At 39.6% G+C, this 21,218-nt stretch overlaps 1 protein-coding gene across 17 annotated transcripts in view; it reads right to left on the reverse strand.

Annotated features, from left to right (window-relative positions):
* The window catches only part of ST6GAL1 (ST6 beta-galactoside alpha-2,6-sialyltransferase 1), a 132,104-nt gene that overhangs the window by 37,299 nt on the left and 73,587 nt on the right, over positions 1–21,218 (reverse strand). The window lies entirely within an intron of this gene.

Below are 21,218 nucleotides of genomic sequence, written 5' to 3' on the forward strand. Positions count from 1 at the left end.
CTGATAAACTTGCTATTTATTCATGGAGAAAAAGAAAACTACCATAATAGAACTTCCAAACACTTGCCTTTGTACCCAGCTACCCACCCTACCTGCATTTAAGCCCAAATGATCTCTTGTTACTAGGGATGAATCAGCTGTATCCAACACCTGAAATAACCAACATTTGTCCACTAGCTCTTACATACTCTTGTCTAATTAAGGACATTCTTCTAGAAAATCTCCCCTCTTTCTTCTGTATCAATAGGTATCCCTCTCGCAAAGATCATGCCCATCAACTATTATTTCTATCTTTAAAAAAATTCTCTTGATTGAGGCAGCCATCATCTGACCCTGATCAATCTTAGCATCACTAATGGTGGGACACCTAGACAATATATGCTTTCTGATCGGAAATAATATGAAACACCTATGATAAATTCTTGACCAAAATGTTTAATCTGCATATGATCAAGCTTTTATATGCAATTTCAGTTTCTATGAAATAAAGGAGAAAGAAGAACAAGTTAAATGATAACATGAAGAAATTTTCAGACAAATCCAAAAAGCAGGACATTCTACAGGACAACTAAATTAGTTTTGGCAACAAGTCAATGAGCATGAAAAACAAATGGCTAAAAGATATTATATAATAATCATATGCAATATGTAGACCTTGCTTGAATCTTAGTTTGAAAAAAACACCACTGGGGACAAAAACAGATATTTGAATATAGATTGGTTATTATATATTGGTATTTAAAAAAATCACTGTAAATTTTGTTATATATAGTAATAGTGTTATTATATTATGATTATACGTGGGGTTATGTAAAAAAAAATCTTATGCATGTGAAGTAGTTAGAAATGAAATCTACTTTAAAATACTTCAGCCAAAAATTAGATAAGCATTTATGAAAGATGTAATCTCATATTTTTCAACTGTATTCAAATTAAACCATATAAGGAATAAGAGTGATTTGCGGACTCTTCTTGGACAATAGCATTTGGTAGTAGAGAGAGTTTGAAAGAGCTTGAAGAAAAAAGTTATGGTAGATAGTTGTTTCTGTTTTACTGAAGAAATTAACTGAAAAAGATATATGACTCTACAAAAGTCATATATTTAGCCACTATATGAGTTCTACATAGAGTCCATTTCCCTGACTCATCCACAAAATCTCTTTGATTGCATTTTAACTTCCAGCTCTGCCCTTTCTCTTTCCTTTACAGTAAAACTCCTTGAAAGGAGTCTCTGGTCACTTTCTCCAATTTCCCTCTGCCCATTCTCACTTGAACCCACTCCATCAGGCCTCACCCATATCTATGAAACTGCTCTTGTCTACATCACCAAAGACCTCCATGGCTGATCAAATGGTCAGTGCTGAGTCTTTATATAACTCAGCCATCAGCAGTATTGTATGCAGTTGGTCATTTACTCCTCCTGGCTTCCAAAACCTACACTCTCATTGTTTCACTTCTTCTCAGTGGTCTCTATTGCTGGTTCCTCCTTATCGCTCCACCTCTGCACACAGAAGTTCCCCTAGGTTCTGTACTTGGTTCATCTATACATGCTCTCTACTTACTGGTTGTGAGCACCTTGTGCTCCATTCCCCCTCCCCAGTTTCCACTCAATACATGTTTGTTGATGTGCACTAAAAGGATTTCAGGAAGCAGGTTCTCTTGGTGAATTTCTACAGAAAAGAAGTCCCTCATAATTAAAAAAAAAAAAAAAAACACGCAGCAGGGCAAAGATGGAAACATAGAATAAAACACTGTACTCACTTCACGATTTCCCCTATCATCTGTATCTGAGAGGGAAAGCAGTGGTGCAGAGAACAGTGATGATTAGACTTAAAGCCCTAAGAATTATTAAAATGACTTATTAAAATGCAGATTCCTGAATTCTGTCTCCGTCAGCCTGATCCAAGTCACCTGGGATGGGGCTCAGAAATCGACATTTGCAAGCACTTTGGAGTGATTTGGAAGCAAGTGGTCCTATCTACACATCATGCTCTGAGAAACAGGTAGCTTAGGATAATATTACTCAAAGTGAGATCTGTAGGCAAATGCTAGTCTGAGAAAGCTTCGTCAAGATCCAGGATGAGAAAAGTATAGAAACTCAGTGTAATCGACTTCGATAGTGATTCAAAAGAGTAGTTCTATGTTTGTTGAATCTAATAATAACTTTAAAAATGGGGCTTGTTGATGATTTCTTCGGCTGTGCAGAAGCTTTTAAGTTTGATATAGTCCCATTCATTTATTTTAGCTTTTACTTCCCTCACCTTTGGAGTCAAATTCATAAAATGCTCTTTGAACCCAAGGTCCATAAGTTTAGTATCTATGTTTTCTTCTATGCAGTTTATTGTTTCAGGTCTTATGCTTAAGTCTTTGATCCATTTTGAATTAATTTTGGTACATGGCGACAGATAACAGTCCAGTTTCATTCTTTTGCACATGGCTTTCCAATTCTGCCAGCACCATTTATTGAAGAGGCTGTCTTTTCTCTATTGCATGTTTTTTGCTTCTTTGACAAAAATTATCTGTCCATGCTGTTTTGATTATCGTTGCCCTGTAGTACAAGCTAAAGTCAGGGAGTGTGATACCTCCAGCATTGTACTTTTTTCTTAGGATTGCTTTGGCTATTCGGGGTCTTTTGTGGTTCCATACAAATCTGATGATTTTGTTTGTTCTACTTCTTTAAAAATGCCATTGGGATTTTGATGGGGATTGCATTAAACCTGTATATTGCTTTGGGTAATATGGCCATTTTAACTATGTTGATTCTTCCAATCAATAAAGAGGCAACCAACTGAATAAGCGAAGATTTTTGCAAACAGTGCCTCCGATAAGGGGCTAATATCCAAAATGTACAAGGAACACATACAACTCAATAACAAAAAAAGAAACAACCCAATTGAAAAATGGGCAGAGGACCTGAAGAGACATTTCTCCAAAGAGGACATACAAATGGCAAATAGACACATGAAAAAATGCTCAACATTACTAATCATCAGATAAATGCAAATAAAAACCACAATGAGATATCACCTCACCCCAGTCAGAATGGCTATCATCAACAAGACAAATAGTAACAAGTGTTGGAGAGGCTGTGGAAAAAAAGAAACCCTCATACACTGTTGGTGGGAATGCAGACTGGTGCAGCCACTATGGAAGGCAGTGTGGAGGTTCCTCAAAAAATTACGCATAGAATTACCATATGACCCAGCAATCCCTCTCCTGGGTATCTACCCCAAAAATCTGAAAACATTTATCCATAAAGACAAGTGTGCTCCAATGTTCATTGCAGCTTTGTTTACGGTGGCCAAGAATGGATAAAGAAGTTGTGGTATATATACACAATGGAATACTATTTGGCGATAAGAAAAGATGAAAAAGGACAATTTATGACAACATGGATGGATCTTGAGATTATAATGCTAAGCGAAAGTCAGAGAGAAAAAGTAGAGAACCATATGATTTCACTGATATGTGGTATATAAACCGAAAACAACAAAAGAACAAGACAAGCAACTGAAAGAACAAAAACTCATATACATAGAAAATAGTTTAGGGGTTACCAGAAGGTAAGGGGAGAGAGGGGAGCAGGGCTCTAGAAGAGGGTAAATGGGTGTAACATATAGTGATGGAAAGAGAATTGACTCTGGGTGGTGAACACACAATGTGATATATAGATGATGTATTACAGAATTGTACATCTGAAATCTATGTAACTTTACTAACAATTGTCGCCCCAATAAACTTAATAAATAAATAAATAAATAAATAAATAGGGCTTGTATTTTAAATGTTCTTTTTTTATTTCATTATTCTAATAACTCCATTTATTGTGCTTTAAAAACTACTGACACGTGAGAAGTTGGAAAAAAACCCAGTTCTTCACCACCAATAGTTTGAGAAGCCCTAGCTTTGGAGAAAGAGTTCAGACTATGTCATCTCAATGCCCAGATTCAAATCCTGATTTTTCTACCTGGGCAGGTTAGGGCAGTTCGTCAACTTCTGCAAACCTTGTGCCTTCATCTGTAAAATATGGATAACAATACTTTAAAATTTGCCACCGCAGGGTTGTGGTGACAGTTTAATGACAGACTTTATTGTTTTGCTTTGGCTAATAATTATTGAGCTTTTACTATGTGCTAAGTACTTCACACAGTCAAGCTCCTGTGATTCTCGGTAAAGCTCATTTAATTCCTGCAGCATCAATAGTGTCTGAGACAGGTACTGCTATCCTGCCTTACAGTCCCCGGCAGACCATGTCCACGCTGCTGACTCAACATCCCAGCTCCTAGACACGGAATTCTATCAGCATAGGTCAAAATGTTAATGGTTATGTCAAAACAACGCCAACAAGTCACAATTTTGCTCAAAAGGGCAGCAAAAGTCAGCAACGTGCTAAGCAACAGAAAACCAACTTGTAGTTGGCCAATCTGAGAAGCAAGTGACAGGGAGCCATGAGAGATTACAAAGTGCCTTAGTAGCTGTATTTGCAAGTGATTACCTGAGGACAAGCCCAGCTGCCTGGCTACCAGGGGGGAGGAATCCTGCCCAGATCAAAGCCCTAAAGATAAAGGGTCTTTCATTCCTGCTTGTCCCAACTGTTCCAGATCCAGGGTCTCTTAATAGAGATCAGATCTTTTCCCAGCCAGGTAGGCACTGATGGAGAAGATTATGAAGTCCTCAGACACTCTTGAGAACATTTCCCTGAGGTTTTCTAGCACATGGGAAACAGAACTTTGTGGAGTGGTTATTGAATCCCCACCACAGACAGGGCTCTGTGGTCTCCGAACAAAACTAGCCACTGTGAACAGGTAAGGACAATTCTGAATGCAGTTTCCATGGCAAAGGGAAATCATAGACTGCTTGCTACAGTCTTTGACCTCGTGTCTTCAACGGGCACATATTTGTAGAAATATATGCCTTCCTATTTGACAGGTGCCTGTCTGAAAGTAGGCACTTCACCCCCATCAGCTGCCCACTCCCAGTACAAGCAGTAGAAGCCCCAGCCCCAGCAGACAGCGCGCCCCATCTTCCTTACCACACTAGACACCTGTCTGCACTCCACTCCATCAGGCAGGGGAAGCTGAGGAGGAAGGAACATACAGGGCCTATATAAGGAGGGTTGAATCGACACTGCACGCCTCCCTAGCAACACAGATACCCCTCCTTCTTTCATACTGGACGCACACCCATCAAAACAGTAAACAGAAAATAGGCCTTTTTCCTCCTCAGAAAGAGGAACTGTTTCACCACCCCTCATCGCTAAAAAAGATTATAGTTTCTATTATGCAAGTTTTTACACATATAGAGGTACCTCTCTGTTTTCATAACCCAGATTCAATGATTGTCAACATTTTGCCAATCTTGCTTTAGGTGTCCCCCTCCCCCTTTTTTCTCCTGGAGTCATTTAAAGCAAATGTCAGCCTCACCTCCCTGGCACCTAAAATGGTATTAGCTATGTACCATCCTTGGGAAAACAGAACATGAGCTCTCAAATCATTTTCCATGGAGTTTACTTCTCTGGAATAGGATACACACATATGTGTTAGGTCCTTCCAGAGAATATGTCTATGTATAACCACAATGCCAGTATCACCTAATATCCGATCCAGGTTCAAATTTGTACCAATTCTCTCTAAAAAGTCTTTTACATTAAATTCATTGAATGAGGATCCAAACAAGGTGAGCACATTTTGTTTCGATGACATGCCACTCTCAACTGTCTTTTAATTTATAACAGTTCCCCACTCTCTTGTTTTTCTTTTTCATGACGTATATTGGTGAAGAAACTAAGTCTGAATCTGGCTGACAATCTCCTTATGGTGTTAACTTGTTCCTCTTTGCTCTGTTTCCTCTAGACTGGGTGCTAGATTTCAAGGCCTGTTGAGATTCACTGGTTTCAAGTTCAATGGTTCTTCCAATATTTTTATATTTAAGAAGATCAAAGTCCTGGTTGTCTAAGGGAGTTGGAGTGGGGAAAATGCACAGAAAGGGCTGAGCTCCTCCACTTGCAGCAGTCCCTATAAAAACAACATGCAACAAAAAACCTCATGCACCAATACTCATAAGTAGGTTCACTCCTTCAGCAAATGCTTATTATCTACTGTGACCCAAACTGGAAATACAGCAGTACAAAAACCAGCTACAACTTGCCTCCTACTTGAGGGTGTAAGTAAAGAGTAAAACAAAATAAATATGTATGTAGTGCTCTGGAAGAGGATAACTGCTATGCAGAAAATTAAAACAGGGAAGAAGGAGAAAGGACAGCAGGGTGTGTGTGGGAGGATGAAGATCAGTTTTAAATGTGATAGTCAGAGAAAGCCTCACGGAGAAGGCGTTTGAGCAAAGATTGGAGGGAAGTAAAAGAGGGGTCATGAAGATTTCTGAAGGAAGAGGGTTTTAGGTGGAGGGAATAGCAAAATCCCTAGGCAAGGGCATGCCTGGCCTATTTCAAGAACAACACGGAGGCCTGGAACAAAGTGGGCAAGGAAAGGGGTAGCATGAGATGAGGTCAGGAAGGGTTAGGAGCAAGATCATATAGGGCCTTAGACTGTTGTAAGGATTCTACCTTTCACTCTGAATAAGTCTTGGCTGACTTATGTTTGAAAGGGATCATTCTGGCTGCTGCACTGAAAATCAACTGTGGTAGGTTGCAGGTTGGGGGAGGTAAAAAAACAAAACAAAAAAAACAAAGCAAAAAAATTCTTTTAAGAGGCCATTGTAACAGTCCAGGTGAGAAAGGCCCATGAGCCCGTTTACTGAGCTCTTACTGGTTGCTAGAATTTTATGTGTGTTACCAAATTGAATCCTTACCACCACCCTGTGGAATGGGGTATTAACAGTTCTCTTTTATAAAGGCTCCAAGAGTTTATGCCATTTGTTCAAGATGTCATTGTAAGTGGTCAAACTAGGGAATGAGACAGATTATTCTAATTTGCAAGCTGTTCACGCTATCCAAATATGTCCCTTTACTCAAGGCCCTTCCAAGGGCTTCTGGGCGTCTATCTGCTTGACCGGGTCAACTATAGTTGCTAGTCACCGGCTAGGACCTTCTGGTGACCTCCCTTTATTCTGCCCTGATCCCCATCTTCTTAACCTCTCAGTGTGCACACGTTATTCTCATCTGTGCCTTAAGACCTGTATTTTCTTTCTGTCACTAAATACCTTGATACCCTATAAGCCCCTGGAGGAGTCATCCTATGACTCCTCTTCCTGTTTCTTCATGTCAGGGATGGCTGGCTGTCCCACCAAAAATGTGCTCTTTCTGCCATATCGCGTTATTGCTGAAGTGGTGGCCCAGCCAGGGATTACATGTCCAGCAAGTGCACACACTCACCCTACATCTGGGTGAAACCACATGACTAGCTGTCAGCAATGAATGTGAGTGAAAAATAACATGTCACTTTGGGGATAAGGTGATTAAGAAGTGAAACTATTTGTGAGTCTATTTGGCAGCTAGCATTACTCTAATAGAGCTACATAGCAGAGACTTCCTAAATATTTGTTTCTACTGGTCTAAGAACATCAGCAAAATTTTCAGCTATAGAATTTTCATCATCCACACAGTTTTCTCTTCAACCTAATGTTTCACTAGCATGGTGGAAAACCAGATGTTCCCCCAAATTTAGTCAAAGCCAGTGATTCCTAAATTCTTCCACACCAAACCTCTTGTATTTGTTTCTCCTGGCTATGATCCCCAGGTTTTGAAAGATGGTGTCAGCCAAATTAAGAATTTGAGTTCTTATTTCTTATCAAATGAACAAAGATATTGCTGCCAATAAGAGATCCGCACTAGCATGAGATTATCATTGTTATCACAATCGGTAGATAAAAGTTCACCATGATATAAAGAAACTTGATGATTTCCTCAGACTGTGGAGAGAGTTGTTTGACCTGTGACTATCTCAGCCACAACCATGCCCACCTAAACCCAGAAGCAAATGGTTTCAATTAATAAGAAAACAAATGGCACTGAACTCCAAACCCAGAGGCACGCTTAGAAAGCTAGACATTTGACATAGTATCTCAATGAATCCTTCAGCAGCCCGGGATGGCTGCTGTTGCTACAGTTGACCTTTGGCATTTACAGAGTCAACATTTGGGATTTTCACTATTTGAGAACAACTCCAAAGGTCCTAGACATAAAAGAGCCTGATTTTGCTTGGGAGTGAATGTGAAGTATATGCATTAGAAAGCTGACAGGAGCCAGTCCCTCAGTGCGTGAAAGAGCTTACCTCCAGGCTATGACCCAGTGCACAGGGGTTCTGTGCCCTCCACATGTCAGGAAGTGATGGAAATAACTGCTTGTAAACTACAGCTCCCATGTCAAGGCAAGTTTATACTCATTGATGAATTTCTTTTAATAGTTTTATAAATGCCCACAACCCTGTATACATGAAATCATTAAGGGACAAAAATCACTTAAATTGTCCAATCATGCCTAACTGCACATATGGGGAAATGATGTGCTCTGGCAGCATGTGCATGAGGTCCTCACCTGTCAAGAGAACCAATGCCTCACTTTAGGGTTGTGGTCAATAAACGAGATCTTGATCACAACAATGAAGAGGATGTTGAGAATTTTCAAAGATCCCAAGAGAACTCTCTCATGAATGTCAAGTTTACTGTTTCAAAATTCTATAGAAGAGGAACCAGGTTGGGGAAGGTCCTATGACCTGTCCAGGAATGTCTGGCTTTAAAGCCAGTGTGCTTCCCTCCCTATAACCCAACAGTAAGTCGTCCAAAAAGTGCCAAGTCCTACATGCTAACCCAGTCATAGAACATGACTTAGGAGGATGGAGGGGAAGAAAGAGGACCACAGAAGGAAGAGAGCTGCCCCTGGGCTCCCCAGTGTCCCTCCAACCCTTCACCAGAGCTGGCCTGGGAATGGCAGAACTGTGAGCTTACCTTTTGACCAAATCCATTCAGATGAAGCAATTCAAACAAGATGCTGGTAAGTGTGAGCTCAGAACAGAGTATCATGCTGGGTCTGATACACGGCAGATGCTTAATAAATGGTGCCGTGTACACCTGAACCTGGTGGTGTAGGTAGGGGAGAAGAAACGCGAAGCTGGGGCCTGGCTTAGCCACGGTCGGTGGAGGAAGTCTTCATTTCTGAGAGTAGGAGATGAGCTTTTCAGGAGAGTCATGAGTCAATATTTGTCTTTCGCTAAACCTGGGACCTTGACATTCATCTCTACAAAACCAGTATCTGCTGCTTTCAGTATTAACTATTTCAAATATTGCTCCACAGAAAATAGAACGGGAATTTGGGGCCCTCAAGGGAGTCAGAGACAAGGGGGCCGCTACTACTGTGTTTCCCCGAAAATAAGAAAGACCTAACCAGAAAATAAGCCCTAGCATGATTTTTCAGGCTGCTCATAATATAAAATAAGCCCTACCGTATTTCCCCGAAAATAAGATGGGTCTTATATTAACTTTTGCTCCAAAAGACACATTAGGGCTTATTTTATATTATGAGCATCTGGAAAAATCATGCTAATGCTTATTTCCTGGTTAGGTCTTATTTTTGGGGAAACACTGTAGGAAGGCTGAACTCCTGGAAAAGCCTGAAACCAGGGCACAGTTGTGAGGTGGTCCCTACCTCTCCAGTTAAACCACTGTGTGTCCTTGGGAGTCATTTACCCTCTGTGAGCCTCTGTTTCCTGGAGATGTAAGGGACTTAATAATCCTTACCTACAGGGTTGTGGTGAAGCACAACGAAAATAATAAGAAGGAGCTTTTAAGCTATGCAAAAGAAACAACTGTTATTTTTAATTTTTCCAAGACAGTGGCTTAACTTTATCACCTCTATACAGCCACAGAAAATAAAGCTTGTAGATAAAGTACCCATCGCCATTTGAAAGAGGAAAAGAAACACTGTTTGACAAACACTTAAGACACTAAAGATTTCTTCTATGGAAGTGTTGTTCATATATGAATTGAGATGAAACTGTTAAAAGAATCATTTCTCTATGATCACGAAGTTGAAAACACAAAATTGTTCAATTTTCTCAGAGTTTATACACCCCTGAGAGCCCAGAGAAAACTCAGCTCTCATTTCCACAGAGCAGAGAGCTCATGGCCTGAAACAGGAATTCGGTAGAACCAAATCCTCACAGTAAAACCTGATGTCTTTTCTCTGGATTTACCCTGAATTTAGAAAATAGGCCAAACTCACTCCAGCTCCCAGTCCCACCCTTAATGTCTCTTGTAACTGGAATGTGCCCAAATGTAGGAGTACTTTTTTATTGGAAAAGAAATGAACAATGCTTCAGGATACTGTGAGACAACCTCAAAAGTTGAAACTTCATGTTATTGGAGTCCTATCCCAGAAGGTAAAGAGAAAGATACATATGTGTTAAAAAAAAATATATATATATATATATATTGAAAACAGAATGGCTGAAAATGTCATAAATTTACAAATTAAACAATCTCAGTGAATCCCAAACAGGATAAACTCAACAACAACTACTCAGCCACACTAGTGCCCAGTTCTCAGTGCTGTCAGCCTGCCCTGGTTTCACTATGGGACCACCTCACTGATTTCCTGTTTTCTTCCTTGGGCACATTCGGCATATTGAGTAAATTTGAATTGTATCCTGGACTTTTGAATATTATGTTGTGAGAGTCTTGATCCTGCTAAAATTCTCTTAAAAAAATGTTGATATTTTTGTTTATTTATTTAGTAGACAAGTAACCCACCTACATTCAGATTGAAAGTTCTGCCTTACCTTTTGTAACCAGAAGCTCTGATGCCTGTTTTTCAAAGCTTTTGTTAGGCTATTAAGGTCTGCCTGTCACACAAGCAGAAGGTTAATCTGGGACTTGGGCAGTGTTAATATCATAGTTAAGTTCTCAAAACCTTTGCTATGCTTCTCTGGGTCTGTTCCATGCACGTATACCTTGTAGTGTGCCCACGACATATCCATCCATACACAGAGTTAGTGGCTTCCCTTTAACAACTCTCTACTCTGGAATTTCCTCACTGTCTGGCTTCCAGTGGCTCCTTTTCTTGGTTCCTCTGACTGAAAATATGGGGTTTCTCAGAGTTTTAACCTCCCACACTATCATGAAATTCCATGTAACAAAGGTCATGATGGGTCATCATTGAAGTTTTAACTCCAGTATCCTATCTGCCTGCTACTTTCAGAGTCCTCATGTAGGTGCTTTTTACATTCTGTTCAGTTTTTAGTTGTAAACAATGGAAGAGAGAGGTTGTAGTTGGATTACTTCTCTTGGTTAGTACTGCTGCCCTTCTTTCTCAACAATTTTTAGTTCTCAAAATTTTACCCATTTCTAAACACTTAAAATACCACTTCCTCCCAAGAAGCCATTCTTTCCCTCTCAGCTAGAAAAACTTTCTTTTCCCTCTGAATTAGGCAAGATTCAAATGTGGTAGTATTGAGAAACTTAAAACCAAATCTTTTCAGGACAATCTTTGTTCAAACATCTTAGTTTTGGACATGGCTGGAATGAAGTCAAACCCAACCAAGAAGCATCATGGTGGTTAAGAGAGTGGACTTCTCCTAAAAGAAACCCTCATACACTGTTGGTGGGAATGCAGACTGGTGCAGCCGTTATGGAAGGCAGTGTGGAGGTTCCTCAAAAAAATACGAATAGAATTACCATATGACCCAGCAATCCCTCTCCTGGGTAACTACCCCAAAAATTTGAAAACATTTATATATAAAGACACGTGTGCTCCAATGTTCATTGCAGCTTTGTTTATGGTGGCCAAGACATGGAAACAACCAAAATGTCCTTCGATAGATGAATGGATAAAGAAGTTGTGGTATATATACACAATGGAATACTATTCGGCGGTAAGAAAAGATGATATAGGAACATTTGTGACAACATGGATGGATCTTGAGAGTATAATGCTAAGCGAAATAAGTCAGACAGAAAAAGCAGAGAACCCTATGATTTCACTGATATTGTGGTATATAAACCAAAAACAACAAAAGACAAACAAATGAGAAACAAGAACTCATAGACACAGATAATAGTTTAGTGGTTACCAGACGGTAAAAGGGGGGTGGGAGTGGGAGATGAGGGTAAGGGGGATCAAATATATGGTGATGGAAGGAGAACTGACTCTGGGTGGTGAACACACAATGGGATTTATAGATGATGTAATACAGAATTGTACACCTGAAATCCATGTAATTTCACTAAGAATTGTCACCCCAATAAATTAAAAAAAAAAAAAAGAGAGAGAGAGAGTGGACTTCTCCTAAATCCCAGCTATGCTAATAATGTCTGGGTGTGTGACTTTAGCAAGTCACTTACTTCAGTGTACTTCCTTCTCCTCACCTATGAAATGAAAATAATATTTACCACATAGAATTGTTGTGAAGATTAAATGCGTTAATAGTCATAAAGCACCTAGAAAAACACCATGTTGTAAGCGATTATCATCAATCAAAATTATTACCATAACTTTGCTCTGTAGATGAGGGAACCCAACAGTGGGAAGAAGAAAGAGCAAACAGAACTGGCTCTTACTAGGCCCTGAAAAATGACTGGAATTTTTTTGTCAGTAAACACTTAAAAGAGCCCAATTTGTTTCTCTGTGTGGGTCTTCTGAGAAGACATGTAGCAGAATGGGAGGATAACTGCATAAGGTGAGTTAGGAGAGCTCGCTTCCAGAACTGGGTCTCTTTGGGGTCTGGGTTTTCTGTTCTAAATCATGATTACACAGGGGGAACTACACACAGAATAAAAGCCAAACTCTTTAAGCTGGCGCATAAGACCTTTTGTGATTTCTACTGCTGCTTGCTGAGACCTGTAACCTCATCTTCTGCTGCTTCCCCACAGCCCTCACATTCCAGCTGTACTTAACTAAGCTTCACCCATTCCACCTCACCATTTCCCACTTGCACCACTGCCTTCAACCCCAAGCTCAAATATCTCTCCTTACCATCTTATCAAATATATAAATGCCTCCTCTTCCTTGCAAATTGCTTGAGGACTTCTGTGAGGCTTTCCCAGACTCTCCAGGGACTGTTTAGTCAGTCCTTACCTCTCTGTGTCCCACAGGTCTCTGTACACACCCTAATAACACTTGCTGGTGGACAGTAATCACTTATTTTATGGGTCCCTGGCTGCCTCACTACACTGGTGTGGTTTTTTTAAAGAAAATGTGTTATTTTACATTAGTGGGTCCCAAAATCAATTTAGAGCATCAGTACCACCTTTTAAAAAATAGACTAGAATAAACTAGATTAGAAAATATAAAAATTCATTACATACAATAAGTGGAAGTCATGTTTCATGAAACTTTTATCTCAAATAAATAATTACAAAAATAGAGAAATGACAGAGAATGAACTCCCATGGACCCATGACCCAGTTTCAATAATGATCAACTATGGTCAATCTTATTTCGTTTATATTCCTCCCCACTCCTATAATGCTAGATTTTGAAAGCAATCACAGATGGCAAGTGATATCATTCACAAATATTTCAGTATGTATTTCTGAAAAACTAAGACTTTTTAAAGTAAATTCAATGCCATAAAATGTATTACTTATTGTTGGTGGCAATCAAAAACTTACAATCTCCCAGGGAGAGATGTGACCTCACATATCTCTGCATTTTCAGGGCCTGGCACTAAGAGCTGAGTAATGGAGGGAAGAAGAAGAGGAAAGAGAAGTATAGAAGGTTGAAATGTTGCAAAAGGAGGAAAAAGGGAGACAGTCTCTTGCATTCCAGCTTTCACTCATCTGGAAAGTACTTTTGGTGAATTCCCCAAAAGGAAAGAAAATATTAATTTAGGTTCCTTGTTCTTAATTAATTCCTGAATAATTAATTTCTATTTTGTACTTTTCCCTCACTGCAGACAGGCATTTGGCCATGGCAGAATGGCATCTTTCCCTCACAGACACAAAGGTGCTATTTGGGCTAACAGTGACCCTGTTCTTCCTCCCCACCTAGTGTCTTATATATAGTTGTCTTAGTCTACTTTCCTCCCGCTGCTGTCTTCTTCCCTTTCTTCTACTGTCTTCAGAGAACACAGGCAGGAGATTCCCCATAAAGCCAGGCCCTTTTGAGGTGTGTTCTCGGTAATAGTCATAAAAGGCCATGTTTATACAGAATGAAAGGAGCAGGACCTTTCTCTTTGGAAAAGTCCTGGGTTCTGAGGCTGGCTCTGCTACTTCAGTCACAGGACTTTTAGATAATCTCCCTGGGGCCAAATTTTCTTACATGAAAGCAGAGATAATAATAGCTCACTTGTCTCTTTCTGAGAACCTGTGCAAGGACCAAAGGAAGGAAATGCTTTGGCAATGATAAAGTAGCATACAGACGTAAATGTTTTAATAATGATTTACGGTTACATCCAGAATGGTAGTTCCTAAACGTTACTGATGTCTGATGGATTGGAAATTATCCTTCTCCTAAAATTTCTGTATTCTTTAGAAGCACAAGTTCACAAATAATTGGAAAATATACCTTATATACAATTTATAGTAACGAAACATCAAATGCCAAGAAGCAAATTTAATTAAAGATAGGCAAGATTTTTTACTGAAAACTAAAAAACTTTACTGAGAAAAAATAAAGAAGACCTACATAAATGGGGACATATACCATATTCATGAATTAGAAGGTTCAATTTTGTGAAAATGTCAATTCCTCCCCAAATTGATTGCAATGGTAAATTATATGTGTCAATGTGACTGGGCCACAGGATTATTTGGTCAAACATTATTCTGGGTATGTTTATAAGGGTGTTTTAGATAAGAATAACATTTGAATTGGTAGACTGCACAAAGCTGATCACCTTCCCTAATGTGTGTGGGCCTTATCCAATCAGTTGAAGTTCTGAATAGAACAAAAACCCTCTTAGGAGCAATGGGAAATTCTCTCTACTTGACTGCTTTGAGTTGGGATATCCATTTTCTTTCTTGCCTTTGGACTTGAACTGAAACATCAGCTCTTCCTGGCTCTTAAGCCTGTCAGCATTTGGACTTTCCCAGTTCTCAGGCCTTCAGACTCAAACTGCAACCATACCACTGGCTCTCGTGGGTCTCCAACTAGCTGATGGCAGATCTTGGGACCTTTTAGCCTCCATAATTCCTTATAATAAATCTCTCTGTCTGTCTGTCTGTCTCTCTCTCTCTCTCTCTCTTTCTCTCTCTCTCTCTCTCACACACACACACCATTGTTACACTGTTGTTTTGTGTGTGGGTGAATGTGTGCGTGGATAAGTTCTGTTTCTCTGGAGAACCTTAATATATTGATCTATAGCTTCAATGCATTCTCAATCAAACTTCCAGTGGCTATTTTGTCAAAATTAATAAGCTAACTCTAAATTTTATAAGGAACTACAAAGGAGATAAAATAGCCAAGGCAATCGTAGAAGAACAAAGTTAAAAGATTTACAGTACCAAACTTATTATAAAACCATAGTAATCAAGACAATGTGTTATAGGCATAAGGAGACACAAATAGAGCAAAGGAAAAGAACAGAATCTCTAAATCAGACCACACATACACAATAACTAAAATTTTTATAGTGGTACCAACGAAAATCAGTGGCGAAAGGAAAGTCTTCTTAATAACCTGTTCTAGTGGCTGAATATCTATGCAAAAAGAAGAAGGAGGAGGAGGAGGAGGAGGAGGAGGAGGAGGAGGAGGAGGAGGAGGAGGAGGAGGAGAAGAAGAAGAAGAAGAAGAAGAAGAAGAAGAAGAAGAAGAAGAAGAAGAAGAAGAAGAAGCTTTACCTCTACTTCACTCTATTGATACAATTAATTTGAGGTGGATCCTAGACCTAAATGTGAAAGGTCAAACTGTAATGCTTCTAGAAGAAAATATAGAAGAATATCCTCATGAAATTGCAGTAGACAAAGATGTCTTACGACACAAATGCAGTAATAATAAAAGGGAAAATAATGGATAAGTAGAATTTCATCACATTTAAAGTGCAAGTTACTTAAAAGTAGCCCTGAACTAATCTCAGTTTTTAATGTGAGAAAGATTGACAATCTAGGCCTAGAAATAACTGTCCTAGGATAAATATATGGCCCCAAAATGTTTCAGAAACTCACAGAAGGGTAACGGCCTCATACTTCACCAATACGGTAAGCCCAGGGTTAGGAAGCATTCCAGACAATGAGACAAGGTCTTTGACACTGGGAGATAAGACTCCCTCAAAATATACAAAATTATTGAATTATTTAATTCTGATGTGCAATCCAAAAGTAACTAAGGCAAAGAAGAGAGCAGGGTGGACTGGAGTAGACATGTCGAGGGTATGAAACAGAAGGGAATTTAGAAGCCTGTGATCAAACTCTCCCCATCCCATTTTTATAGATGAGAAAACTCGGGTCCACTGGAATAGAGAAGGCCACATCATTGGCTTGTGATACAGCCAAAGTGGAACTCGGATTCTTGGCGTCCACTCAAATTCTCCTTCTATCGCACGTCATGTGGCTGACTTCACTATGTGTTCAGACTTCTCAGAAGATCCAGGGGACTCACATGGATCCTGGAAATGTGAACTTGAGATGACATCTGTGAAGCTCCCAGTACATTGTCCAGCATACAATAGGAGCTCAGTAAAAAATACTGTTAGGTTAGACTGGACTTCCCAGATGAAGAGTGACAAAGCAGAAGGTGCCAAAGCCAACACTTGAACAGCAGAGCTCATCTCACACCAGGATTATCCCTACAACTGCCTTGTGCCCCATTCTACCCAGTAATGCCATCCAAAGAAACCAGCGGGGCCCTGGCACTTCTCTAACCCACAGGGCATGAGGATTGAAGAAAGAAACGTTCAGCTTTTCTTTGGTATGCCCACAGTCCAGACATTGTCCAGGAAACAGGAAGGGTACAAATTACACAGGAACACACCACAGAGCTATCCTCATCCGAAATCCTTGGCAAGGGTAGCTGGCACAGGGTAGTTGGTGATATATTGAAAGGGGGTAGAAATAGCTAGGATAAGGGAGCAACCAATGCCTCACAGAGTACAAGGCTAAGCAAAGTCGTATGCATTTTCCAAACAAATATTATTGCATTCATTTTGCCTCAGCCCAGGCAGAAAATGGTACTGATTTTCCACTTGCCTCATTTTGCAGATACACTTGTCATTATTATATACACATGTTCTAGAATCACAGGCAGACTTTTGTAAGCTCATCCATGCAGCCAACAAATGCTCATGGAGTGCTATGCTGTTATGGCCCAATGATAGCCAGCAAGGATGCAGGGGTGATTAAGGCAGGTCTCTGCCTCCAGAGGGAGAGACAGGTAAAGGGAATTACAGCAACAGAGTGTATTACAATGGAGAGAGTCCAGCTACCCAGTCTGGATGATATGGGAGGCTGCCTGGAAAGACATCTCAACTCAAACATGAAGATGAAGAGGAGTTAGAACAACAGGGAAGAATTGCATGAGCTGTGCTCAAGTGACTCTTAGATCATTTCTTTGCATTTTCTGAAGAATGCAATATTTTTTTGCAACATTCTAAAAATGTTGTTTTTACCCTATTATCACAAATTTGATCTGTATCAGTGAGCATGAAGGAACACTTGATACCTTCCATATCCATAAAACTGACAGTTTCTTTTGACACCAACTGTAGGGGGGAACCACTAAATTAATAAGTATACGAAGTATCACCCTCTCTCTATGAAATTATGCACTCACAAACCTCATAAACAAGATTTTGTTTAAAACTTGTTAAAAGCTTTAAGGACGTGAAAATGTTGACTTGCCTCTCATTTGATTCTGGATGGCCCCAAATCTACAATGTGGACATCAAAATGTACCATAACAACAAATATGGTCAAAATCCAAGAGCTAATTACAACAGTACTTCTGCTTAGACCAATGTAAGAGGACAAAGCTTTCCCTTTTGCAGAGTAGAAAATAAAACCAAAAACAAAGTTTTCCTTTTGGTTGCTTTTATGGAGGGTCTTTTATGTGCAGGGCCCTGTGATTAAATGCTCTCTTTACATTATCTCACTGAAACCCCCTAACACCTCTGTGAAGCAGGTGCTATAATCCCATTTTACAGATGAGGAAGCTCAAGGCAAGAAAGGTGAAGTAATTTGCCCAAAGTAGCATCTAGAAAGTGTTGGAACTGAGAGTCAAACCCACAGCTACAACGTTTATTGAGTACTAATTATGTGCCAGTCACTGTTCTTAATACTTTTCAAATATTAACACATTTAATCCTGTCAGCAAATTTATAGGGAGATACCAGTCATTCCCATCTTAAGATGAAAAAAATGAAGATGAAATAATGTGCCCAGAACCATACATCTCTCTGACTCCGATGCCTATGGAAGATTCGTGTGCAATTAGGGGTGTGGAAGGAACCAGGAAGGTCATATACAGTGGAATAGAGCTCTATCCTGCCTTTGTGTGCTGTGGGAGGTGAGGCTGGGCTTCCGGGAAGTGCGGTGCCCAGATTTGAAGGTGTGTGTATTTCGGCGTGGCCTCACCTTCAGTCTGCAAAGGAAAACTGTTTAACCAACTTTCCTCTAAGGAAGGTGCCCCTGCATGGACGGTGGCCTTACCTGTCCCACCTGTAACAGGTCAGTTACATCAGTGGTGCTCTAAGAGGCATGTGCAGAAGTACACACAACCACTTGGCACTTTATTACCTTTGTTAAATTTAGCAAAACTTTAAGGTAAATTTTCATACCCAATGCTGGTGATTTTGTGGTAAAACTGTTTAGCTCACATATCACTCGTTGCTAGGAAAACAGAAGCTTATGCTGTACACCCTAGTAAACTTATATAGTGCTGTATGTTAATTATATCTCAATAAAAGTGGAGGAAAAAAAGAAGGAATACCGCAAAAAAATGGAAATAATATCCCAGAACAGCCAACACATTCTTAAATATTTGTAGCTTTCTGGCCTAGAATTCAAAGGCTTGGGTATTTCTTGGAAAGAAATAGTTTTACATTTATAATTACATTTATGAATAATATATAATTTTAATTATAAATTTATAATTTTTATAATCTAATTATAAACGATAGAAAAGAAACATAAGCATGAGGTTGCAGGCTGTAGTATCAAATATAATGCCAAGAAATTTTGAAACAACCCAGATATCTAGCCATGGGAACAAATAAATTGTGATACAGAATTCAGTGCTGTCCTCTGAAATTATTGACATACTACACGCACCATAAAGCTGGAAAAATGTCTATGATAAGGGGAGAAACAAAATACACTTCATCCACACTAAAATTATAATCATATTAAAACTTTTTTTCCTTAAACGAACAATTGCAAGGGAACATTGTAAAATAAACAGCAATGTGTCCGGATGCCTGCATTTTGAAAGTGCATCTTTATTGCTATTGTAATATAATGTTTGTGAATTAAAAATAAATAAATAAATAAACAGAACGAATTTGGTTGCAGGCACAGGGCCCTCCTAATCCAGTTTCTCCTCCATTAGAGCACCTTTCATAGTCCTCCTGGGAAGGGATAAAACTGGCAACCTCCATGGGATCTCCTGCCTGAGCATGGGGTGGGGGAAACATACCGTTTCCCCGAAAATAAGACCTAGCCAGACCATCAGCTCTAATGCATCTTTGGAGCAAAAATTAATATAAGACACGGTATTGTATTTTATTATATTATATTATATTATATTATATTATATTATATTATATTACATTACATTACATTAAAGACTCGGTCTTATATTATAGTGAAATAAGACCAGGTCTGATATTATTTTTTGCTCCAAAAGACTCATTAGAGCTGATGGTCCTGCTAGGTCTTATTTTCAGGGAAACACAGTATTTACTCAGCACCTCGGCATGGCTACTAGCTAAGCACTATGTGTTATAACCTGAATCTTCACATAATTTCTAACAGGAAAGTGTTAATTGTCTCATATCGCAGGAGAGAGGCTCAGGGAGAGACTCGGGCCTTGTGAAAGGACTCCCTTAAATTTGGCATAGGCATTTGAAGACAAAGGTTCACTTTATTTCCTTCTGATCGCTCTGCTATCTCCCAGAAGCATATGCAATACTAGCTGGGAAATTGGCTGCCCCTGCCCTGCCCTTGGGCCCCCTTTCTCACCACACATAATACTATCAACACCAGCAGCAGCTCAAACCCTCAGGGGTAATATCACAAATCAAGGCCACTGCTCATTTCCACCAATTCAATTCAACCATCCTTCCAGGTCCAAATCGAGCACCCTTCCTTTCCTCTTTTCCTAGATGACTGGCAGTCCACTAGAGTGGAAAGCGGTAGGACAGACCTGGGTCAGTCTCCAGGTCTGTCACTTTTCAGCTTTGTGACCCAAAGCCAAGTTACCTAACCTCTTGGGGCTTCATTTCCTCAGCCATTAGGTAATGCTGTAAACAATTCTTCATGTGATTGTTGAAACACATGAAATATATAAAACACTTAGAACTGCACTGCCCAATACAGTAGCCACGAGCTAGCTACATGTGGCTCTCAAGCCCTACAATGTGGCTGCTCCATACTGAGATGTGAAATACACGCAGGTTTGAAGACTTCATGTGGAAGAAAAGAATGTAAGATGTTGGCTTAATCAACTTTATACTGATTCCATAATAAAGTAAATAATATTTTGGATATATTGGGGTACATAAATCCATTATTAAAATTAATTTCATGTTTGTTTTTTACTTTTTTAATGTGATTATTGTAAAATTTAAAATTCCATATGTGGCTCACTTTTGTGGCTTGCTTTCTACTTCCATTGAACATAGTACCTGCTCAGTGTTAGTTGTTTCCCGAATTTTCCCTGGCCATTCACTGGCTACCTAGAGGGCTCAGTATTGTCAGCAGTGTCTCAACTCTTTAATTACATCTGTGGGACCACGTGAGTCCCTTCCTCTTGCCAGGCCCCAGGTTACCAACCTGAGACAGATGACAGGGTAGAAAGGACATTAGATTTAGAATTAGAACACTGGTTCCAGGCCTGGCTCTACCCTTACTAGCATGTCATTTTACTCCTCTGAGCCATAGTTTATCACTTATGAAACAGAGGATAATGATGTCCTTTCATGGCATGAGAGAACACATGTGAAAGTCTTGATAAACTGTAAAGGACTGTAGAGTTCAGGATTAAGTAGTATAATTAACACAGTGAGGTGGTCAGGCAGTCCTGCCTGCCTCCTCTGATATCCGCTGCCTTCCATTTTATACTGCTATTTAATTATTTTCCATGTCTCATGTCTCTAAAAACAAGTTTACCCAAGAAC

This window comes from Rhinolophus hipposideros, assembly GCF_964194185.1.
Source record: "Rhinolophus hipposideros genome assembly, chromosome: 2".
Taxonomy (NCBI): domain Eukaryota; kingdom Metazoa; phylum Chordata; class Mammalia; order Chiroptera; family Rhinolophidae; genus Rhinolophus; species Rhinolophus hipposideros.